The sequence below is a fragment of the Triticum urartu genome, chromosome 5 (genome assembly GCF_003073215.2).
Source record: "Triticum urartu cultivar G1812 chromosome 5, Tu2.1, whole genome shotgun sequence".
In the NCBI taxonomy this organism is placed as follows: domain Eukaryota; kingdom Viridiplantae; phylum Streptophyta; class Magnoliopsida; order Poales; family Poaceae; genus Triticum; species Triticum urartu.
In genome coordinates this window covers 421,857,058-421,869,695 of record NC_053026.1, presented here as the reverse complement: position 1 = coordinate 421,869,695, position 12,638 = coordinate 421,857,058, and the positions used below count along the sequence as shown (strand labels likewise).

The 12,638-nt window shown below is 46.6% G+C and overlaps 1 long non-coding RNA gene across 2 annotated transcripts; it reads left to right on the top strand.

Annotated features, from left to right (window-relative positions):
• The first annotated feature begins 9,094 nt into the window (after positions 1–9,094).
• Positions 9,095–12,312, top strand: LOC125509468. 2 transcript variants are annotated; one of them, XR_007284113.1, is made up of 3 exons: positions 9,185–10,244; positions 10,353–11,331; positions 12,070–12,312. It is a non-coding gene; the product is annotated as an uncharacterized LOC125509468 (long non-coding RNA). The 2 variants fall into 2 exon arrangements; XR_007284112.1 differs by having other exon boundaries at positions 9,095–10,244; positions 10,353–12,312.
• The last annotated feature ends 326 nt before the right edge of the window (positions 12,313–12,638 follow it).

The following is a 12,638-nucleotide window of genomic DNA, read 5'->3' as shown; positions in this document are numbered from 1 at the left end:
AGAAAACAAGGAACATTTGCGCTTGATTCTCGAGAAGCTCAGGGAATATCAGCTATATGCGAAGTTCAGGAAATGTGAGTGTTGGTTGAAGGAAGTCGGATTTCTCGGACATGTTATATCTGGAGAAGGAATAGCAGTAGACCCTTCCAAGGTTCAATCAGCCACCGAGTGGTTGGCACCCACCTCAATTGGAGAGATACGCAGTTTCTTTGGACTCGCAGGATATTATCGGAGATTTATTGAGAATTTTTCCAAGATTGAGAAGGCCGTGATGGAGTTATTGAAGAAGGACACCAAGTTCAAATGGACCGAGGATTGTTCGGTCAGTTTTTAGGAGTTGAAGAAATGTTTGGTTACAGCCCCAATGCTAATTCTTCCAAATACACGCAAGGATTTCGAAGAATATTGTGGCACTTCTCGACAGGGACTTGGAGGCGTTCTTCTGCAAGAAGGGAGAGTTGTTTCATATGCCTCACGACAGCTTCGACCTCATGAGTTGAATTATGCCACACATGATTTGGAGTTAGCAGCCGTAGTGCATGCGCTCAAGACATGGAGGCATTTTCTTATTGGAAATCATTGTGATGTATACACGGATCATAAGAGTTTGAAGTACATTTTCATGCAGAAGGAGGTGAACCTCAGGCAGAGGAGATGGTTGGAGCTCATAAAGGATTATGACATGAAACTGCTTTATCATCCAGGAAAGGCCAATGTTGTAGCAGACACTTTAAGACGCAAAAGTTATGTCAATACTCTCATAACCGGAGGATTACCTCAGGAGTTAGCCGACGATCTCAGAGAACTTTGCTTGGAGATAGTTCCGAGAGGTTTTTTTATAGCATTGGAAGTTCAGTCCACTTTGTTGGGAAAGATCCGAGAAGCCCAGAAGACGGACAAGGAAATTGCAGAGATAAAGGAAAAGATGAGTAAAGGAAAGGCCAAAGGTTTTCGTGAGGATGAGCATGGGACTTTATGGTTTGAGGATCACATCTATGTGCCCAATGACCCAGAGATCAGGAAGTTAATTCTTCAGGAGGATCATGATTCGCCTTACTCGATTCACCCAGGCAACACCAAGATGTATCTGGACTTGAAGGAACGTTTCTTGTGGACATGTATGAAGAAGGATACCGCCGAGTATGTAGCACTATGCGACGTATGTCAGAGAGTTAAGGCAGAGCATCAGAAACCAACAGGATTACTTCAGCCTTTGTCGATACCCGAATGGAAGTGGGATAAGCTTGGCATGGATTTCATCACCGGATTACCTAGGACATGTTCAGGATATGACTCCATCTGGGTTGTAGTTGATCGCTTGACCAAAGTGGCTCACTTTATCCCTGTGAAAACCACTTATACGAGTGTGAAGTTGGCCAAGATATACATGACCATGATCGTGTGTCTGCATGGAGTTCCAAGGACCATCGTATCAGATAGAGGAACACAGTTTACTTTGAAGTTTTGGAATCAGTTACACCAGACTTTGTGTACCAGGCTAGAGTTCAGTACAGCCTTTCATCCGCAGACAGATGGGCAGATCGAGAGAGTCAACCAGATTATGGAGGACATGTTGAGAGCTTGTGCGCTAGACTAGGTCTATTTGGGATGATAATTTTCCATACGTAGAGTCCTCATATAACAACAGCTACCAAGCTAGTTTGAAGATGGCCCCTTTTGAAGCTTTGTATGGAAGGGGGTGCATCACTCCATTGATGTGGGATGAAGTTGGATACCGACAATTGTTCAGACCAGATTTAATCAGAGAGTCTGAGGAGAAGGTCAAGTTGATTCGAGATAGACTCAAGGTATCACAGTCCATGCAGAAGAGTTATGCCGAGACTAAACGCAAGGAGGTAACATATGAAGTCAGAGATAGAGCATATCTTCGTGTATCACCACTTCGAGGAGTTAAACGATTTGGAGTTAATGGAAAGTTAGCGCCACGATTTGTTGGGCCATACAGAGTATTGGAACGTATGGGTGAAGTTGCCTACAAGTTGGAATTACCCGAAGGTTTGTCAGGAGTTCATGATGTGTTTCATGTTTCCCAGTTGAAGAAGTGCCATGCAGAGATGTACGATATTCCTCTGAGAGATACAGTGCCCCTGGAAGCAATTCAGTTGGAGAGTGACCTGACCTACGAGGAGAAACCCATCAAGATTCTCGAGTTCGCCAATCGAGTTACACGTAGCAAGGTCATCAAGTTTTGTAAAGTTCAGTGGAGCCACCATACCGAGGAAGAAGCCACGTGGGAACGAGAAGAAGACCTCCAGAAGGACCACCCACACCTTTTTTCTAGCCAACCCGAATCTCGAGGGCGAGATTCATCTTAAGGGGGTAGGTTTGTAACATCCCAATTTTCAATTTGGATGTTATTCATTGGATCACCATATTGCATCCATAATTTGTGCATTTTTGAATTTGTTTTGTTTGAATTTTTGATCCTAGAAACCTTAAGCAACTCAAGGACCAACTGAGAGAGTTGGAGGTTTTCACAAAAATCCATTTTTGAATTTTCAAAATTAGCAAATTGGATCAAAGTGTTTTATTCGAAATTATTTACCAATTATTTCAAAATAAATAAAATAATGAGACAAGATAATACGACTTCTTCAAAACAGCAAGGAAATATTGGAAATTTAAATTTGAATAAAAAATATTTTTTATTTGGATTTTATTTGCAAGTTTATTTATTAGTACTAATTTTTTTATTTTAGGCATTTAGGTCCACAAAAATGTTCACATTAATCCAAATATTAGGAGGGAATTATGTGCATTTTTCTGGAAGTTTTAAAAATGTTTTTATTAGGATTTTCCTGTTTTTTCGTATTTTTTGGAAAATGTTTTTTCTAAAAAAAACTTTCAGACCGAACTGGGCCGAAGCTCAGCCGGCCGAGGCCGCCGTCGCCACCGAGCCCTAGCCGGAGTCCGGTCGGTGCACGCGGCGCCCCGCCGTGTCCGCCACATCCACGAGGCCGCCACCGCCTCGGCTCGCCCCTCCCGCAAGCCACGTCACCCCTCCCCGCCTCCTTATAAGCATCGCCCCCAGCCCCCTCTCTCCCCATAGACCACAACAGCCGCCACCGCCAACTGCCGCAGCTCGCCTCGCCTCGCCCGCCAGCAGCCTGCGCCACCACCGTCGTCGCCGGAGTCACCGAGACCGCCCGATCCGCCGCCCAACCCGCTGGTTTTCCCGGTCTGGTAATAAATTGTGCCGGTTCGCTGGTTTTTCTTTTTAGGTTTTCGGTTTTCGTTTATAACACGATTTTTTTATTATAGTTAGTTAAGTAGCGAACGTTTTTTGTTTAGTTAGTTTTAGCGAATGTTTTCATTAGATTAGTTTCTTTAGCGGACGTTCGTCCGATAGATTTTTCTTTTTCTGTTTATTTTCGGCCAGGGACCCATCAGTAATTATTTTCTTCGCAGTTTAATCCTTGTTCTTCATAAGATCACAACTTTTTGCTCGTTTATCCAAATTCAATGAAACCAACGCCAAATTCTTCGTTATGATACCCTCTATTCAAATAATCAACTTAAACATGTTTTTGAAAGTTTAAAATTTGGTTTCAAACAGATTTGAATTTGAACTTCTTTTGATCGTAACTTGAGTTCCGTATCTCCAATTTGATTGATTCTTTTTGCAAATCAAAGCTCTTCACTTGAACTTTCTGTTTAGATATTTTTCTCTGGTTTTTTGTATCTTATGCTTGTGTGCTTATGTATGCTATTGTTTGTCTATGATAGATTTTCTGGAGTGCGAAGCTTGCTACTACGAATCTCTAGGGTTTTCCGATCGTCAGCAAGGCAAGTTATAGTTTGATCATACCCCTTTATTACCCAGTTTTTATGCATTAGTTTCAAACCTCAAAGATTGCATGAGTAGGATTGTGAACATGTGGTTACGGCTATGTAGTTGATGAGGTAGGAACCTATTACCTTTGATCAACCCGGGAATATATGTTATGCTCATATTGCTTAGCCATGCTCGTAGACAGGGATTGGTATGTGAGAATCATGCAAGTTGTGAGAGATAACAAATAAGGGAAACTTAAGGTGGCTACTATAATACACATCTGGGTGGATTGGTTGCGGGCACCTGGAGAATCCACTGTTGTCCTAGGATATCCCGGAGTACCCGTGTGATCATCCTATGGAATGCCACCCAGGCTCAAAGGGATCATAAGATTATTCATGCTAGAAACTTCCATGTGCAGCCACAAGCCATTATGGGCTCTGGCATAGTTGAGTAAGTTATGTGACCTCTTTCAGTGGTAGGCTAGCAGATGTAGGGGAAAGTTGGTGTAACTGTCTACTCAGAGTAAAGAGTTAATGCTTCAGAAAGACTATGTCTCGATCTTCCGATCATGGCGGTGGTCGAGTCTTGTGGGGAAAAGTGTGCAAACCTCTGCAGAGTGTACAAACTAATCATGGTTAGCCGTGTCCCTCGTTATGGACATCTTGAGTGTTTGGTATTTGAATTATTGATTGATCTCATCACTTTACTTAATGAATTTGTTGGGTTATTAATATTATTACATGGTAATTTTGGGATTGAGTTGGGGGAACCTTCTCAATAATGGCTTAAACTTGGTAGTTAAATAAAATCTATTCCGTTGTTGTAGGGAAAAATTAGCTTCGTGCAAATGTTAAACTTAGAGCCTCCACCAACCAAATATGCATGTAGTGATAGCTATATTTCATCACTGCTCTATAGTGTGATCTTGCCAGCATATTTCATGTGCTGACCTACACGGCTACAACGTCTCATGTTGCGGAATTTTCAGATGAATAGTAAGGTGCGATAGGTCGTTGTCATGCACTTAGTTTTGCCATGGAGTTGGATGGACTCATTTATCTTCGAAGCTTCCGCAGTTACTTTGTTTAGATGGCCTTCAACCATATTATTGTAATAAGTACTCTTTATGAGACTCTCGATGTTATAAGTGTGTGAATGAACTCTGTTATAAATCCTCGAGTACTGTGTTCATCAGCAATACCTATCCAGGGATGACACTCTAGCACAAAGACTTTGATCCATTGGGATCGGGTCGCTACAATTGTAGATGGGTAAGTCCCGTCCATTGTGTCCCTAAGAAAGGAGCTATTACTGTTGTTGTTGGGAATATAGCTACCAGGTAAGACCCGCCCAGGAGGGGCCGGGTCAACCCCAATGACGGGTTACAAAAGAAGCCCAATTGTATTTAAGGCTACAGTTTATTAATACTTGTAGAAGGCTTAAGCCCAGAGGCGGCTTATGGCCCATATTGTAAACCGCCGTATGTAAAGAAAGACTTGTAAAGAAAGGCATACAAAGAAGTCGCCGAGCCGGACACGTTTTATGAACCGGCCGGGACTCTGTAGGCCGCCAGGTGTCAACCCGTGTATATAAGGGGACGACCCGGTGGCGGATGAGGGCAAGCAACAAGAGATCGATAACCAAGCCAGCGGATTAGCCTCTTGGTGATCGAAACCCCAGCAATTCCAACACAACTAGACATAGACTTTTACCTTCATCGTAAGGAGCCGAACTAGTATAAAAACCTCTCGTGTCCTTTGTCCGAATTAACCCCTTTAAGCTTCCTAGTTGCGATGGCCCTACGACTAAGTCCTTTCGCTAGGACATCTACCGTGACAATTCCACGACAGTTGGCGCCCACCATGGGGCCAGCGCACGATGGATTTGAGTTCTTGAAGGGCAACTTCGAAGGGATCAAGGGATACGCTGTGGGCCGGATGACCAAGAGCCGTCGCGGGAAGCTCTACATCGACGACGAAGGCTGGGGCCCCGAGGCCGGCTCAATTGAGTATGGGTACCGAGTCCCCTTCGGCGGAATTCATGTCTTCATCGTCCGGATCGGCGAATCGGGCCCTGAGCCAGACATCTGCACCAACATCATCGAGCCGGCTCAGCGCACGAGACCCGCCCGGGCCCGACCCATCATAACGCGTGCCTTTGTGGGTTGCATCCATGGAGGTGAATACTCGGACAGATCAGTGGATGGCGGTGAGACGGCGATCTGTTCTGATGCCACGTTATCAACAGGCGAGACGGATTCTTTGTATCAGCTGCAGGATGGCATGCTTGGGGGCTGTTCCGATAGCAGCAGTATTCTGGACCCCTTTGAGCCGCCGAATCGAGCCGGAGTCTTCATGGCCGGCACTCAGCCCGGGCAGAACTCCACGGTTGCAGCAGCAACAACCACCGGGTGGGCAGAGGCCGGGTCAGGAGACCCCGCGCGCCCTCCGGCTCAGATGCTAATGGACCTCATGGATAAACTGACGGCTCTGTTGACCGCTGTGGTGGAGCCGGCGGATAAAGCTCAGCATGACGCGGAGGTGGCACGGGTACGCGAAGAGATGGCACAGGCTAAGGAAAATTTAGCAGCGGAAGAGGTCAGGATGGCTGCGGAACGGGCAGCTTTGGACGCTCGTGCTCAGCAATTTCAAGCGGAGGCTTTCCGGCTCTCGGTGGATCTGAACGCGTCAAACGTCATGAGGAGAAGGCATCACAAAACTCAGTCGCGTCTATCTCTGACGCTCGATCCTAGGAACCTTTTCCATACACCCGGGGCCGGTCCAAGTAACCCACCAGAGGCAAATCGGATCACGACACCCGGAGCGCCGGTTCAGCCGCGGGCCATGGAGCCGCCTCGTATGAATACCGCTCCGCCTCATTATACACCAATACCACCGGGTCACTTTTCCAATCCTTTGGAAAATCTCATTGCTGCGTTGGCTCGTTTGGCGGCTCTCCTGATGGAAGGCGACTCTCCGGCAGCAATCGAAACACGAAGGGTGCGAGAACTTCTTCAAACGGCTCTGGCACAGCAGGATGCGTACTCTTACAATCGAGACAGAATCCACTCAACCCCTCGCCCAAGCCGGAGCCCAAGCTACAGAAGGCATATGAACTCAGCCGAAATGTCGAGCAACGCTCAACGCCGTAACCAACCGCGTAGGCACGAGCCGACACAGGGTGGAGCCCTGAAATTGGCGGATCGGGAGAGGATCCGTCAAGAGGCTGAACGGGCAGCTCAACTGGCAGCTGAGCAGGCGTCTCATCAGGCTTTTCCGGCTTATCCGGCAACCTCTGTTGAGGCAGGAGTAGCCACAAGAACAAGAGGTGTCCCTTGCCTGGTGCCGGCTATACGTAATGAGCGCTTGCCAAAAGACTTCATGGGGCCTCGTAAGGTGCCTAATTACACGGCCGATTTGCAGCCTGGGGCCTGGATTAAGAGTTATGAGATGGCGATGGAGCTATTGGAAGTCAGCGATGCGGCAATGGCTAAGTATTTCACTATGATGTTGGATGGAACGGCTCGCACTTGGTTGAAAGGAATGCCCCCCAATTCCATCGGCTCATGGGCGGAATTAAAAGCCTGCTTCATTCAGAACTTCAAGGACACATGCAAACAACCTATGTCAATCGTGGACCTGACTAATTGTAAGCAAGAGAAAGGTGATTCCACAACCCATTGGGTGCGCCGGGTCCGTTATATTGCTACTGACAAAAGGCAGTCACATATTTGGGTACATATCACATGCTCGAGCCAAAGGAAATAAATTAGGATGAATCAGTGACACCTTTGAGCAGTCAAATCCCGTCAGAAGGCGGCCATGCTTAATTCTCAGCATTTTACTGAAAACAGAAGGCATGCATTTATTTGAAGCAACCCCATGACAGAAGTATTAAGGTTTTCATGACAAAAGGAAATTTATGCTCAGATCCATTTGATATCCCCACAGGTATGGAGAATCAACGTCAGTAAAAATAAATTGGTATATGAGCAAAGACCTGTCAGGATTTGGGGAAAGGTGAAGCAAACCACCCCGAGCAAACATAATCAAATCATCTAAAATTCTTGGGGGAACAATAAATAAAGGAAAAATGATACCCGAGTTGGAAACGGTGTCCTCAAGACATACTTGTTCCTTGAGCAACTAAATCTCGAGGACGAGATTTCTTTAAGGGGGTAAGAGTTGTAACAGCCTGAATTTTGGCCCTTTACTTTATCTTTTGATTTAATTGGTTTTTGCTCTGTTTTTCTTTTTGGAGTGGTTCTGTGGCCTTGTCACCAGGAAAATCAGCTTCATTTCCTCTCCCAACAGGCTCATCATCCTAAAAACCTTGATAAGATCATGTCACTCCACTGCTTGACCAAACCCTAATTTCTTTTCTAGGGAAAATTCCTTTTCCTATTAAAGGAATAACCCTATCTGCCCTAGGTTGTGAAGCAACCCATATTTCTGTCCATCCAAAAATCCCCAAATAATTCTTATAAATTTTTTGGGTCATATCTTCATCAAATATGGAAAAATGTTTCATTGGCCATATTTTCCATCATGCTCAATAAATTCATTTCCTATTCTGTCCTAAATGGCACATTGTGAAGCAAGTGCTATTTATCCTTTCCCATTTGCCCCCAAAATTTTTGGGCATGATATATCATCCAAGTAATTGTCCTGCGCCAAAATTCAACTTTATTTGCCTAGCCAAACTTCCTCAGTGATTTTTCAAAGTTCCTTTCTGAGGGAAGCCTTTGTGAAGGAAGGGCTAGCTAGGTTTACCCAAATGAGTTGAAATTTTGCATGCCTCTTCTTGTGCTCATATCATTGCTCTCCTCCATAATTCAGCCCCACCCAATCATCTATGTGAGCAAGACATCAAATCTTTGATTCTGTCAATATTTTCAGATTGTGAAGCAAGTATAATTTATATTGCTTCAAAAATCCTGAAAATTTACCAGAGCATTCTCCTACCCAAATAACTTCTATCCTTAGTTAATCACCCCAGACAAACTCTTTGGCGCCAGTAAAATCTCTGTTGATCACCAGTGTTCACCCAAGTTTACTGCAGTAAACTTCAGAGGGAGATTATCTTTTAACCACAACTCTTTTTAACTGATCTATCACCATAGTTGAGGCCTACCCTGGATGAACTACGCACTAGACAATCCGTTCCAGCCCCTCTCCCCAGCTACATGCCAGTGCATGTGGTGACCGCGCAGCTGGCATGAACATTTACGCGCTCTGTGTGCAGTAGCCTCATCCAATGGTCGTCTGTGCTTCAGCAGCTCCTCCCCTCATCGGCTTCGCGCGTGTAAGCATGTCCAAGAGTTTTACCGCGTTGTCGCCGTCCTCCTAGACCTCTTTCCCTCTCCGTAAAACCCCTCACCGACGCTCGCCGCTGAACGCCCACGTGAGCATAGTGCGTCGGCCGTCGTCTTCCTCCTCGTCTCTTCCTCCCTGCGCCTCCGTTGGCCGCCTCTACCCCGTGAGAGTCTCCCATGTGCCTCCCTCGTCGCCTGCCTTCAAGCCAAGGCACAAGCACACGCGTCCGTGGCGTCGGCCACCCGTCCGAGGCGACGACAACTCAGCCTCCTCGCCCTGTGGCTATATAAGCCCACCCCGAGGCCTCCTGGTCGACCCCAGTTCTTCGCCTCACTCTCCTACCCCTCCCTAGCCTCTCATCCGAGCTCGAGAAGCTCTCTTGCCGCCCCTCTGTCGCCATGGCCATCGCCTCGGTCCTCCTAAATTGGAGCGAACTCGAGCCCCTCTCTTGCTCCTACCACCACCAGTAGACCGCCCCCACTCCGGCGACCATCCCCAGGTCCTTTTCCCCTCGCCGGAGCCACTATGGCCTCGAGTCCCGTCTCCACCCGAAGCCCCCTCCGCCGGAGTGCTTGCTGCTCTCAACACCGCCCTCCTCGAGGTCCGTTCTGTCCTGGAACGGGCCGGCCTCGTCGCCCTGAGCACGTGGGTAGGTAGAGCGCCGCCTACGGTGGCCGGAAGCGCCAGCGCTCGTCGTCGGAGCCGCGCCGCTGCTCTGCTCCGGCGGGCACGCGCGAGGAGGAAGAAGGAGCCAGGCCAGGCGGGCCTTCTCCTTTCCCCGACCCCACCTGGCAGCCACTCAGGCCCGGCCCCGCCCCTGCATGCGTTGACCCGGGCGGCCAGCGCAGATAAGTGACGGGCCCCACCCCGTGGGACCCGCACGTCAGCGACCCTAGCCCCGGAACCGCGCGCGTTTAGGTGGAAGCGTACTTCGAAAAGTACGTTTCCGCGTGGAGTAAGCGTATTCCGCCTCTGCTTTATCTAAAAATGTGCTTTCTCCGTTCTGAAGACGTATTTCCTAAAATGCGTTTTCTGTTTTTCAGCTCAGGGGCCTGTTTGTAGAGTTATGTTTACAGATTGGTCCCTAAACTTCGTCGGGCTATAACTTTCTACTCCCAACTCCAAATGAGGTGATTCAAAAGCCCATTTCTTTGTTTCGTCGAGCCCATTCTGTTGGAATCATTTTCATTATGTTTCAACATTCTGAAAATGACCATTTTGCCCTTGCCCTTATTCAGCCCCTCCGAGAGAGAACGTTTTTCCGGCGATTCTTTCCGCGAGCTTCTCGCACCTTTTCTCGGTGATTTCTTCCACCCGAGGCAAGCCACGCCATCCATTTGCATGATTGAAATGCAGTGACATGGTTTATTCATTTAAACTTGTTTAAAATATTGCTTTAGCTATATGTGATCTGTTCATGGCATTTCCCGGAGTATTGATTTGATCTTCATATTGCTTGGAGTATTAGGCTTATATTTTTGATGATTATGTGGACGACATGTGCCTTTGGATTCTTAGTGGCTATTAGGATTATTTTCATGACGGTATCTGGTATTCTTTTGGAGAATTACTTTGGATGACATGTGCCTTTGGATTCCTAGTGGCTATTAGGATTATTTCCATGATGGTATCTGGTATTAGTTTGGAGTATTACTTTGGATGACATGTGCCTTTGGATTCTTAGTGGCTATTAGGATTATGTCCATGATGGTATCTATTATTATATTTTGGAGTATTACTTTGGATATCATGCTGCCTTTGGATTATTAGTGGTTAGTATGATTATTTTCATGATGCTAGTTGATTCTCTGTTGCTTGAAGTATTATTTTCGAAAATGATGTTTACATGTGGATCTTAGTCGAATAGCTTTATTCTTGTTATTGGAGTAGTAGGATTATTGTTTTCGGATTCATCATGACAGTAGTGATGTGCTACCCTTGGAGTATTTTTGAGGTGATGATATTAGGCTTGGATTATTTGTTGGATTTTGCTATGACTTGGATTATAGTTTGATAGTTGATATCGAAGTATCAGTCATCACAGTTATACTTTGGGGGATAAATTCAGTCATTAAGTTGGTCAGGTGCCACCGAACTGGGCTTTCTCCAGTGCAACCACATTTGCCTTTATGGGAAGGCCCTAATGCGGTCTATTGCCGTGCCTCTCGCCGGTGCCTCCAACTACGGAAGGTTATGGGCATGCGGTACCCTGGCCCGGTAAGCAGACATAACCTTGTGTGCCCGTTGTTGTTGTTGTATCCGGGTTGTCCCTGTGTGGGACCGTTTATTGTTTTGGCCACGACGGTGGCCGTTGTGTCTTTGGTAGACACGGGGCCACCCAGGACTAGCCCAGTGGGGAGTGAGTCGGAGTGGCCGGGAGAGTGTCATGGCAGTAGATCAGTTTTGTCGGAACGCCGTTGGTCCACCCGAATGGGAGAGCGAGGCCATGGGTTCCATGGTGTGGGTACAGTGCGCTACCTCTGCACAGTGTATTTAAATCTATCGATAGCCACGCCCTCGGTCATGGGCATGGGTTCGTACTAGGTCACACCGTTCGATCAACACTCACATGACGGAATGACTTATAGGTGATTTATATGTGGATATTTTGAGCCATACAGATTGGCAAGATGTTGATGATGACGTTTGAGACCAAGTGTTGGTTGTGGCAGTGATCGCCAGAATGATCACCGTTTGGTTTGGATCATGAGGTGATCGAGATGGTATATTGCTTGGCCGGTTAGCCAAGAGTGATATGGTTATGGAGATCTGAGATGGTGATTCATCAGTATTGTATTAGTTTCATACCATGCTTAGTAGTTGCTACATAATAATAGTTGTTAATTTAATTAACCTGTTAAATGCTATATTATCGTCTTGCCTTGATGTTTATGGTTGTTGTGAGCTTGCAAGTACATTCCATGTACTGACCTGGCGTGTCATGCCTGATTGCAGGTGATTCCATGATTGCTTGATTTCTTGTCAAGGTTGCCGTGCGTGCGAGCTAGATCGTGTCCCAGCCAGAGTCCCTGAGGAGTGGAGTTCACTACCTTCGTCGTTGTTCCGCTGCTACGAGTTGTTCTGCTGCTAGCATAGAGCAAGTGTAGTATTGCAGGCGTAGTGTCGCCGTGCTGATGTGCTTCTTTGTAATATCATACCTTGTATTATTATCCTTGTAATAAGAGCTGATTTGTTCTATGTCAAGCAGTGTCATATTCCAGAGACTTCTCCTCGATCTCTGGGCAGGAATACGGGGCGTTCCGGTTTCTCTGAGCCGGGGTGCCACACACGACTGTTAGATTAACATCCAACGGTCCAACTACTAGAATCATTTGTTCATTAAGTTGACAAAGCCCTGCGTACACGTCAGCTTAGTAGGCCCACAAGTCAGCCACCAAATCTGTAGGGTCCCAGCTGTCATCGGGAGGAATTGTTTTTTTTTTGCATAACAAGGAGGCACTTCCTTCCGTGCGAAGATACAACTGGTGGGTCCTAGCTGTCAGGGGTAGGAAACATTTTTTCAG